A 12,717-nucleotide genomic window follows, 5' to 3' on the forward strand; every position below is an offset into this window, starting at 1 on the left:
ACTGCTTTTAATTTAGAATTCAGTGCTTTTTATTTTGAATTCAGTGTTTTTTTATTTAGAATTCAGTGTAATTATTTAGAATTCAGTGTGTTTTATTTAGAATACAGTGTTTTTAATTTAGAATTCAGTGGTTTTTATTTAGAATTCAGTGTTTTGTATTGAGAATTTGGATTTTTTTAGAAGTCATTCTTTTTCTATTTAGAATTCAGTGCTTTTTAATTTAGAATTTGGTGTTTTTTATTTAGACCTCAGTGGTTTTTTTTATTTCGAAATGAGTGCTTTTTTATTTAGAATTTGGGGTTTTAATTTAGAATTCAGTGGTTTTTTATTTAGAATTCAGTGTAATTATTTAGAATTCAGTGGTTTTTATTTAGAATACAGTGTTTTTAATTTAGAATTCAGTGGTTTTTATTTAGAATTCAGTGTTTTGTATTGAGAACTTGGATATTTTTTTTTAGAATTCAGTGTTTTTCTATTTAGAATTCAGTGCTTTTTTAATTTAGAATTTGGTGTTTTTTATTTTGAATTCAGTGTTTTTTAATTAGAATTCAGTGTTTTTTATTCAGAATTTGGTGTTTTTTATTTAGAATTAAATGTTTTTTTATTTAGATTTCAGTGTTTTTAATTTAGAATTCAGTGTTTTTTATTTAGAATTCAGTGCTTTTTATTTAGAATTCAGTGTTTATTTATTTAGAATTCAGTGTTTTTTTATTTAGAATTCAGTGTAATTATTTAGAATTCAGTGTTTTTAATTTAGAATTCTGTGTTTTTTAATTTAGAATTCAGTGTAATTATTTAGAATTCAGTGTTATTTATTTAGCATGCAGTTTTTTTATTTTAGACTTCAGTGCTTTTTATTTAGAATTCAGTGCTTTTTATTTTGAATTCAGTGTTTTTTAATTTAGAATTCAGTGTAATTATTTAGAATTCAGTGTTTTTTTATTTAGCATACAGTGTTTTTAATTTAGAATTCAGTGTTTTTATTTAGAATTCAGTGCTTTTTAAATTTAGAATTTGGTGTTTTTTATTTAGAATTCAGTGTTTTTTAATTAGAATTCAGTGTTTTTTATTCAGAATTTGGTGTTTTTTATTTAGAATTAAGTGTTTATCATTTAGATTTCAGTGTTTTTAATTTAGAATTCAGTGTTTTTTATTCAGAATTCAGTGCCTTTTATTTAGAATACAGTGTTTATTTATTTAGAATTCAGTGTTTTTTTTATTTAGAATTCAGTGTAATTATTTAGAATTCAGTGGTTTTTATTTAGAATACAGTGTTTTTAATTTAGAATTCAGTGGTTTTTATTTAGAATTCAGTGTTTTGTATTGAGAACTTGGATATATTTTTTTAGAATTCAGTGTTTTTCTATTTAGAATTCAGTGCTTTTTTAATTTAGAATTTGGTGTTTTTTATTTTGAATTCAGTGTTTTTTGATTAGAATTCAGTGTTTTTTATTCAGAATTAGGTGTTTTTTATTTAGAATTAAGTGTTTTTTTATTTAGATTTCAGTGTTTTAATTTAGAATTCAGTGTTTTTTTATTTAGAATTCAGTGTCATTATTTAGAATTCAGTGTGTTTTATTTAGAATGCAGTGTTTTTAATTTTGAATTCAGTGGTTTTTATTTAGAATTCAGTGTTTTGCATTGAGAATTTGGATTTTTTTAGAAGTCATTCTTTTTCTATGTAGAATTCAGTGCTTTTTAATTTAGAATTTGGTGTTTTTTATTTAGACTTCAGTGTTTTTTTATTTCGAAATCAGTGCTTTTTTATTTAGAATTTGGTGTTTTAATTTAGAATTCAGTGGTTTTTTATTTAGAATTCAGGGCTTTTTTAAAATTTAGAATCCAGTGTATTTTTATTAGAATTCAGTGTTTTTTAATTAGAATATGGTGTTTTTATTTAGAATTGTGTGTTTTATTTAAAAATTCAGTGTTTTTTATTCAGAATTTGGTGTTTTTTATTTAGAAGTCAGTGCTTTTTATTCAGAAAATTGTGCTTTTTTTAGATTTGTGTTTTTTATTAGATGTTGGTGCTTTTTTAGAATCCAGTGTTTTTAATATAGAATTCAGTGTTTATTATTTAGAATTCACTGCTTTTAATTTAGAATTCAGTGCTTTTTATTTTGAATTCAGTGTTTTTTAATTTAGAATTCAGTGTAATTATTTAGAATTCAGTGTTTTTTTATTTAGCATACAGTGTTTTTAATTTAGAATTCAGTGTTTTTATTTAGAATTCAGTGTTTTGTATTGAGAACTTGGATGTTTTTTTAGAATTCAGTGTTTTTCTATTTAGAATTCAGTGCTTTTTAAATTTAGAATTTGGTGTTTTTTATTTAGAATTCAGTGTTTTTTAATTAGAATTCAGTGTTTTTTATTCAGAATTTGGTGTTTTTTATTTAGAATTAAGTGTTTATCATTTAGATTTCAGTGTTTTTAATTTAGAATTCAGTGTTTTTTATTTAGAATTCAGTGCCTTTTATTTAGAATACAGTGTTTATTTATTTAGAATTCAGTGTTTTTTTATTTAGAATTCAGTGTAATTATTTAGAATTCAGTGGTTTTTATTTAGAATACAGTGTTTTTAATTTAGAATTCAGTGGTTTTTATTTAGAATTCAGTGTTTTGTATTGAGAACTTGGATATTTTTTTTAGAATTCAGTGTTTTTCTATTTAGAATTCAGTGCTTTTTTAATTTAGAATTTGGTGTTTTTTATTTTGAATTCAGTGTTTTTTAATTAGAATTCAGTGTTTTTTATTCAGAATTTGGTGTTTTTTATTTAGAATTAAGTGTTTTTTTATTTAGAATACAGTGTTTTTAATTCAGAATTCAGTGGTTTTTATTTAGAATTCAGTGTTTTGTTTTGAGAAATTGGATTTTTTTAGAAGTCATTCTTTTCTTATTTAGAATTCAGTGCTTTTTAATTTAGAATTTGGTGTTTTTTATTTAGACTTCAGTGTTTTTTTATTTCGAAATCAGTGCTTTTTTAATTTAGAATTTGGTGTTTTAAATTAGAATTCAGTGTTTTTTTATTTTTGAATTCAGTGCTTTTTTAAAATTTAGAATCCAGTGTATTTTTATTAGAATTCAGTGTTTTTCTAATTAGAATTTGGTGTTTTTATTTAGAATTGTGTGTTTTATTTAGAAGTCAGTGTTTTTTATTCAGAAATTGGTGGTTTTTATTTAGAAGTCAGTGCTTTTTATTCAGAAAATTGTGCTTTTTTTAGATTTGTGTTTTTTATTAGATGTTGGTGCTTTTTTAGAATCCAGTGTTTTTAATTTAGGATTCAGTGTTTTTTATTTAGAATTCACTGCTTTTAATTTAGAATTCAGTGCTTTTTATTTTGAATTCAGTGTTTTTTAATTTAGAATTCAGTGTAATTATTTAGAATTCAGTGTTTTTTTTCAGCATTAGTGTTTTTAATTTAGACTTCAGTGCTTATTATTTAGAATTCAGTGTTTTTTATTTAGAATTCAGTGTTTTTTATTTAGAAGTCAGTGCTTTTTATTCAGAAAAGTGTGCTTTTTTTAGAATTGTGTTTTTATTAGATGTTGGTGCTTTTTTAGAATTCAGTGCTTTTTTAATTTAGAATTTGGTGTTTTTTATTTAGAATTCAGTGTTTTTTAATTATAATTCAGTGTTTTCTATTCAGAATTTTGTGTTGTTTATTTAGAATTTGGTGTTTTTTATTTAGAAATCAATGCTTTTTATGTAGAATTCAGTGCTTCTTTATTTAGAATTCAGTGTTTTTTATTTAGAATTCAGTGCTTTTTATTTAGAATTCAGTGTTTATTTATTTAGAATTCAGTGTTTTTTATTTAGAATTCAGTGTAATTATTTAGAATTCAGTGTGTTTTATTTAGAATACAGTGTTTTTAATTTAGAATTCAGTGGTTTTTATTTAGAATTCAGTGTTTTGTATTGAGAATTTGGATTTTTTTTAGAAGTCATTATTTTTCTATTTAGAATTCAGTGCTTTTTAATTTAGAATTTGGTGTTTTTTATTTAGACCTCAGTGTTTTTTTTATTTCGAAATGAGTGCTTTTTTATTTAGAATTTTGGGTTTTAATTTAGAATTCAGTGGTTTTTTATTTAGAATTCAGTGTAATTATTTAGAATTCAGTGGTTTTTATTTAGAATACAGTGTTTTTAATTTAGAATTCAGTGGTTTTTATTTAGAATTCAGTGTTTTGTATTGAGAACTTGGATATTTTTTTTAGAATTCAGTGTTTTTCTATTTAGAATTCAGTGCTTTTTTAATTTAGAATTTGGTGTTTTTTATTTTGAATTCAGTGTTTTTTAATTAGAAATCAGTGTTTTTTATTCAGAATTTGGTGTTTTTTATTTAGAATTAAGTGTTTTTTTATTTAGATTTCAGTGTTTTTAATTTAGAATTCAGTGTTTTTTTATTTAGAATTCAGTGTAATTATTTAGAATTCAGTGTGTTTTATTTAGAATACAGTGTTTTTAATTTAGAATTCAGTGGTTTTTATTTAGAATTCAGTGTTTTGTATTGAGAATTTGGATTTTTTTAGAAGTCATTCTTTTTCTATTTAGAATTCAGTGCTTTTTAATTTAGAATTTGGTGTTTTTTATTTAGACTTCAGTGTTTTTTATTTCGAAATCAGTGCTTTTTTATTTAGAATTTGGTGTTTAAATTTAGAATTCAGTGGATTTTTATTTAGAATTCAGGGCTTTTTTAAAATTTAGAATCTAGTGTATTTTTATTAGAATTCAGTGTTTTTTAATTAGAATTTGGTGTTTTTATTTAGAATTGTGTGTTTTATTTAAAAATTCAGTGTTTTTTATTCAGAATTTGGTGTTTTTTATTTAGAAGTCAGTGCTTTTAATTCAGAAAATTGTGCTTTTTTTAGATTTGTGTTTTTTATTAGATGTTGGTGCTTTTTTAGAATCTAGTGTTTTTAATATAGAATTCAGTGTTTTTTATTTAGAATTCACTGCTTTTAATTTAGAATTCAGTGCTTTTTATTTTGAATTCAGTGTTTTTTAATTTAGAATTCAGTGTAATTATTTAGAATTCAGTGTTTTTTATTTAGCATACAGTGTTTTTAATTTAGAATTCAGTGTTTTTATTTAGAATTCAGTGTTTTGTATTGAGAACTTGGATATTTTTTTTAGAATTCAGTGTTTTTCTATTTAGAATTCAGTGCTTTTTAAATTTAGAATTTGGTGTTTTTTCTTTAGAATTAAGTGTTTATCATTTAGATTTCAGTGTTTTTAATTTAGAATTCAGTGTTTTTTATTTAGAATTCAGTGCTTTTTATTTAGAATTCAGTGTTTATTTATTTAGAATTCAGTGTTTTTTTTATTTAGAATTAAGTGTAATTATTTAGAATTCAGTGGTTTTTATTTAGAATACAGTGTTTTTAATTTAGAATTCAGTGGTTTTTATTTAGAATTCAGTGTTTTGTATTGAGAACTTGGATTTTTTTTTTAGAATTCAGCGTTTTTCTATTTAGAATTCAGTGCTTTTTTAATTTAGAATTTGGTGTTTTTTATTTTGAATTCAGTGTTTTTTGATTAGAATTCAGTGTTTTTTATTCAGAATTAGGTGTTTTTTATTTAGAATTAAGTGTTTTTTTATTTAGATTTCAGTGTTTTAATTTAGAATTCAGTGTTTTTTTATTTAGAATTCAGTGTCATTATTTAGAATTCAGTGTGTTTTATTTAGAATACAGTGTTTTTAATTTTGAATTCAGTGGTTTTTATTTAGAATTCAGTGTTTTGCATTGAGAATTTGGATTTTTTTAGAAGTCATTCTTTTTCTATTTAGAATTCAGTGCTTTTTAATTTAGAATTTGGTGTTTTTTATTTAGACTTCAGTGTTTTTTTTATTTCGAAATCAGTGCTTTTTTATTTAGAATTTGGTGTTTTAATTTAGAATTCAGTGGTTTTTTATTTAGAATTCAGGGCTTTTTAAAAATTTAGAATCCAGTGTATTTTTATTAGAATTCAGTGTTTTTTAATTAGAATATGGTGTTTTTATTTAGAATTGTGTGTTTTATTTAAAAATTCAGTGTTTTTTATTCAGAATTTGGTGTTTTTTATTTAGAAGTCAGTGCTTTTTATTCAGAAAATTGTGCTTTTTTTTAGATTTGTGTTTTTTATTAGATGTTGGTGCTTATTTAGAATCCAGTGTTTTTAATATAGAATTCAGTGTTTTTTATTTAGAATTCACTGCTTTTAATTTAGAATTCAGTGCTTTTTATTTTGAATTCAGTGTTTTTTTATTTAGAATTCAGTGTAATTATTTAGAATTCAGTGTGTTTTATTTAGAATACAGTGTTTTTAATTTAGAATTCAGTGGTTTTTATTTAGAATTCAGTGTTTTGTATTGAGAATTTGGATTTTTTTAGAAGTCATCCTTTTTCTATTTAGAATTCAGTGCTTTTTAATTTAGAATTTGGTGTTTTTTATTTAGACCTCAGTGGTTTTTTTTATTTCGAAATGAGTGCTTTTTTATTTAGAATTTGGGGTTTTAATTTAGAATTCAGTGTTTTTTCATTTAGAATTCAGTGTAATTATTTAGAATTCAGTGGTTTTTATTTAGAATACAGTGTTTTTAATTTAGAATTCAGTGGTTTTTATTTAGAATTCAGTGTTTTGTATTGAGAACTTGGATATTTTTTTTTAGAATTCAGTGTTTTTCTATTTAGAATTCAGTGCTCTTTTAATTTAGAATTTGGTGTTTTTTATTTTGAATTCAGTGTTTTTTAATTAGAATTCAGTGTTTTTTATTCAGAATTTGGTGTTTTTTATTTAGAATTAAATGTTTTTTTATTTAGATTTCAGTGTTTTTAATTTAGAATTCAGTGTTTTTTATTCAGAATTCAGTGCTTTTTATTTAGAATTCAGTGTTTATTTATTTAGAATTCAGTGTTTTTTTATTTAGAATTCAGTGTAATTATTTAGAATTCAGTGTTTTTAATTTAGAATTCTGTGTTTTTTAATTTAGAATTCAGTGTAATTATTTAGAATTCAGTGTTATTTATTTAGCATGCAGTTTTTTTATTTTAGACTTCAGTGCTTTTTATTTAGAATTCAGTGCTTTTTATTTTGAATTCAGTGTTTTTTAATTTAGAATTCAGTGTAATTATTTAGAATTCAGTGTTTTTTTATTTAGCATACAGTGTTTTTAATTTAGAATTCAGTGTTTTTATTTAGAATTCAGTGTTTTGTATTGAGAACTTGGATGTTTTTTTAGAATTCAGTGTTTTTTTTATTTAGAATTGAGTGCTTTTTAAATTTAGAATTTGGTGTTTTTTATTTAGAATTCAGTGTTTTTTAATTAGAATTCAGTGTTTTTTATTCAGAATTTGGTGTTTTTTATTTAGAATTAAGTGTTTATCATTTAGATTTCAGTGTTTTTAATTTAGAATTCAGTGTTTTTTATTCAGAATTCAGTGCCTTTTATTTAGAATACAGTGTTTATTTATTTAGAATTCAGTGTTTTTTTATTTAGAATTCAGTGTAATTATTTAGAATTCAGTGGTTTTTATTTAGAATACAGTGTTTTTAATTTAGAATTCAGTGGTTTTTATTTAGAATTCAGTGTTTTGTATTGAGAACTTGGATATATTTTTTTAGAATTCAGTGTTTTTCTATTTAGAATTCAGTGCTTTTTTAATTTAGAATTTGGTGTTTTTTATTTTGAATTCAGTGTTTTTTGATTAGAATTCAGTGTTTTTTATTCAGAATTAGGTGTTTTTTATTTAGAATTAAGTGTTTTTTTATTTAGATTTCAGTGTTTTAATTTAGAATTCAGTGTTTTTTTATTTAGAATTCAGTGTCATTATTTAGAATTCAGTGTGTTTTATTTAGAATGCAGTGTTTTTAATTTTGAATTCAGTGGTTTTTATTTAGAATTCAGTGTTTTGCATTGAGAATTTGGATTTTTTTAGAAGTCATTCTTTTTCTATGTAGAATTCAGTGCTTTTTAATTTAGAATTTGGTGTTTTTTATTTAGACTTCAGTGTTTTTTTATTTTGAAATCAGTGCTTTTTTATTTAGAATTTGGTGTTTTAATTTAGAATTCAGTGGTTTTTTATTTAGAACTCAGGGCTTTTTTAAAATTTAGAATCCAGTGTATTTTTATTAGAATTCAGTGTTTTTTAATTAGAATATGGTGTTTTTATTTAGAATTGTGTGTTTTATTTAAAAATTCAGTGTTTTTTATTCAGAATTTGGTGTTTTTTATTTAGAAGTCAGTGCTTTTTATTCAGAAAATTGTGCTTTTTTTAGATTTGTGTTTTTTATTAGATGTTGGTGCTTTTTTAGAATCCAGTGTTTTTAATATAGAATTCAGTGTTTTTTATTTAGAATTCACTGCTTTTAATTTAGAATTCAGTGCTTTTTATTTTGAATTCAGTGTTTTTTAATTTAGAATTCAGTGTAATTATTTAGAATTCAGTGTTTTTTTATTTAGCATACAGTGTTTTTAATTTAGAATTCAGTGTTTTCATTTAGAATTCAGTGTTTTGTATTGAGAACTTGGATGTTTTTTTAGAATTCAGTGTTTTTCTATTTAGAATTCAGTGCTTTTTAAATTTAGAATTTGGTGTTTTTTATTTAGAATTCAGTGTTTTTTAATTAGAATTCAGTGTTTTTTATTCAGAATTTGGTGTTTTTTATTTATAATTAAGTGTTTATCATTTAGATTTCAGTGTTTTTAATTTAGAATTCAGTGTTTTTTATTTAGAATTCAGTGCCTTTTATTTAGAATACAGTGTTTATTTATTTAGAATTCAGTGTTTTTTTATTTAGAATTCAGTGTAATTATTTAGAATTCAGTGGTTTTTATTTAGAATACAGTGTTTTTAATTTAGAATTCAGTGGTTTTTATTTAGAATTCAGTGTTTTGTATTGAGAACTTGGATATTTTTTTTAGAATTCAGTGTTTTTCTATTTAGAATTCAGTGCTTTTTTAATTTAGAATTTGGTGTTTTTTATTTTGAATTCAGTGTTTTTTAATTAGAATTCAGTGTTTTTTATTCAGAATTTGGTGTTTTTTATTTAGAATTAAGTGTTTTTTTATTTAGAATACAGTGTTTTTAATTCAGAATTCAGTGGTTTTTATTTAGAATTCAGTGTTTTGTTTTGAGAAATTGGATTTTTTTAGAAGTCATTCTTTTCTTATTTAGAATTCAGTGCTTTTTAATTTAGAATTTGGTGTTTTTTATTTAGACTTCAGTGTTTTTTTATTTCGAAATCAGTGCTTTTTTAATTTAGAATTTGGTGTTTTAATTTAGAATTCAGTGTTTTTTTATTTTTGAATTCAGTGCTTTTTTAAAATTTTGAATCCAGTGTATTTTTATTAGAATTCAGTGTTTTTCTAATTAGAATTTGGTGTTTTTATTTAGAATTGTGTGTTTTATTTAGAAGTCAGTGTTTTTTATTCAGAAATTGGTGGTTTTTATTTAGAAGTCAGTGCTTTTTATTCAGAAAATTGTGCTTTTTTTAGATTTGTGTTTTTTATTAGATGTTGGTGCTTTTTTAGAATCCAGTGTTTTTAATTTAGGATTCAGTGTTTTTTATTTAGAATTCACTGCTTTTAATTTAGAATTCAGTGCTTTTTATTTTGAATTCAGTGTTTTTTAATTTAGAATTCAGTGTAATTATTTAGAATTCAGTGTTTTTTATTTAGCATTAGTGTTTTTAATTTAGACTTCAGTGCTTATTATTTAGAATTCAGTGTTTTTTATTTAGAATTCAGTGTTTTTTATTTAGAAGTCAGTGCTTTTTATTCAGAAAAGTGTGCTTTTTTTAGAATTGTGTTTTTATTAGATGTTGGTGCTTTTTTAGAATTCAGTGCTTTTTTAATTTAGAATTTGGTGTTTTTTATTTAGAATTCAGTGTTTTTTAATTATAATTCAGTGTTTTCTATTCAGAATTTTGTGTTGTTTATTTAGAATTTGGTGTTTTTTATTTAGAAATCAATGCTTTTTATGTAGAATTCAGTGCTTCTTTATTTAGAATTCAGTGTTTTTTATTTAGAATTCAGTGCTTTTTATTTAGAATTCAGTGTTTATTTATTTAGAATTCAGTGTTTTTTATTTAGAATTCAGTGTAATTATTTAGAATTCAGTGTGTTTTATTTAGAATACAGTGTTTTTAATTTAGAATTCAGTGGTTTTTATTTAGAATTCAGTGTTTTGTATTGAGAATTTGGATTTTTTTTAGAAGTCATTCTTTTTCTATTTAGAATTCAGTGCTTTTTAATTTAGAATTTGGTGTTTTTTATTTAGACCTCAGTGTTTTTTTTATTTCGAAATGAGTGCTTTTTTATTTAGAATTTGGGGTTTTAATTTAGAATTCAGTGGTTTTTTATTTAGAATTCAGTGTAATTATTTAGAATTCAGTGGTTTTTATTTAGAATACAGTGTTTTTAATTTAGAATTCAGTGGTTTATATTTAGAATTCAGTGTTTTGTATTGAGAACTTGGATATTTTTTTTAGAATTCAGTGTTTTTCTATTTAGAATTCAGTGCTTTTTTAATTTAGAATTTGGTGTTTTTTATTTTGAATTCAGTGTTTTTTAATTAGAATTCAGTGTTTTTTATTCAGAATTTGGTGTTTTTTATTTAGAATTAAGTGTTTTTTTATTTAGATTTTACTGTTTTTAATTTAGAATTCAGTGTTTTTTATTTAGAATTCTGTGCTTTTTATTTAGAATTCAGTGTTTATTTATTTAGAATTCAGTGTTTTTTTATTTAGAATTCAGTGTAATTATTTAGAATTCAGTGTTTTTAATTTAGAATTCTGTGTTTTTTAATTTAGAATTCAGTGTAATTATTTAGAATTCAGTGTTATTTATTTAGCATGCAGTTTTTTATTTTAGACTTCAGTGCTTTTTATTTAGAATTCAGTGTTTTTTATTTAGAAGTCAGTGCTTTTTATTCAGAAAAGTGTGCTTTTTTTTAGAATTGTGTTTTTATTAGATGTTGGTGCTTTTTTAGAATTCAGTGCTTTTATAATTTAGAATTTGGTGTTTTTTATTTAGAATTCAGTGTTTTTTAATTATAATTCAGTGTTTACTATTCAGAATTTTGTGTTGTTTATTTAGAATTTGGTGTTTTTTATTTAGAAATCAATGCTTTTTATGTAGAATTCAGTGCTTCTTTATTTAGAATTCAGTGTTTTTTATTTAGAATTCAGTGCTTTTTATTTAGAATTCAGTGTTTATTTATTTAGAATTCAGTGTTTTTTATTTAGAATTCAGTGTAATTATTTAGAATTCAGTGTGTTTTATTTAGAATACAGTGTTTTTAATTTAGAATTCAGTGGTTTTTATTTAGAATTCAGTGTTTTGTATTGAGAATTTGGATTTTTTTTAGAAGTCATTCTTTTTCTATTTAGAATTCAGTGCTTTTTAATTTAGAATTTGGTGTTTTTTATTTAGACCTCAGTGTTTTTTTTATTTCGAAATGAGTGCTTTTTTATTTAGAATTTGGGGTTTTAATTTAGAATTCAGTGGTTTTTTATTTAGAATTCAGTGTAATTATTTAGAATTCAGTGGTTTTTATTTAGAATACAGTGTTTTTAATTTAGAATTCAGTGGTTTTTATTTAGAATTCAGTGTTTTGTATTGAGAACTTGGATATTTTTTTTTAGAATTCAGTGTTTTTCTATTTAGAATTCAGTGCTTTTTTAATTTAGAATTTGGTGTTTTTTATTTTGAATTCAGTGTTTTTTAATTAGAATTCAGTGTTTTTTATTCAGAATTTGGTGTTTTTTATTTAGAATTAAGTGTTTTTTTATTTAGATTTCAGTGTTTTTAATTTAGAATTCAGTGTTTTTTATTTAGAATTCTGTGCTTTTTATTTAGAATTCAGTGTTTATTTATTTAGAATTCAGTGTTTTTTTATTTAGAATTCAGTGTAATTATTTAGAATTCAGTGTTTTTAATTTAGAATTCTGTGTTTTTTAATTTAGAATTCAGTGTAATTATTTAGAATTCAGTGTTATTTATTTAGCATGCAGTTTTTTATTTTAGACTTCAGTGCTTTTTATTTAGAATTCAGTGTTTTTTATTTAGAAGTCAGTGCTTTTTATTCAGAAAAGTGTGCTTTTTTTTAGAATTGTGTTTTTATTAGATGTTGGTGCTTTTTTAGAATTCAGTGCTTTTATAATTTAGAATTTGGTGTTTTTTATTTAGAATTCAGTGTTTTTTAATTATAATTCAGTGTTTTTTATTCTGAATTTTGTGTTGTTTATTTAGAATTTGGTGTTTTTTATTTAGAAATCAGTGCTTTTTATGTAGAATTCAGTGCTTCTTTATTTAGAATTCAGTGTTTTTTATTTAGATTTCAGTGCTTTTTATTTAGAATTCAGTGTTTATTTATTTAGAATTCAGTGTTTTTATTTAGAATTTAGTGTAATTATTTAGAATTCAGTGTGTTTTATTTAGAATACAGTGTTTTTAATTTAGAATTCAGTGGTTTTTATTTAGAATTCACTGCTTTTAATTTAGAATTCAGTGCTTTTTATTTTGAATTCAGTGTTTTTTAATTTAGAATTCAGTGCTTTTTATTTAGAATTCAGTGTTTATTTATTTAGAATTCAGTGTTTTTTTATTTAGAATTCAGTGTAATTATTTAGAATTCAGTGTGTTTTATTTAGAATACAGTGTTTTTAATTTAGAATTCAGTGGTTTTTATTTAGAATTCAGTGTTTTGTATTGAGAATTTGGATTTTTTTAGAA

Source organism: Nothobranchius furzeri, chromosome 15, assembly GCF_043380555.1.
Source record: "Nothobranchius furzeri strain GRZ-AD chromosome 15, NfurGRZ-RIMD1, whole genome shotgun sequence".
NCBI classification, from domain to species: domain Eukaryota; kingdom Metazoa; phylum Chordata; class Actinopteri; order Cyprinodontiformes; family Nothobranchiidae; genus Nothobranchius; species Nothobranchius furzeri.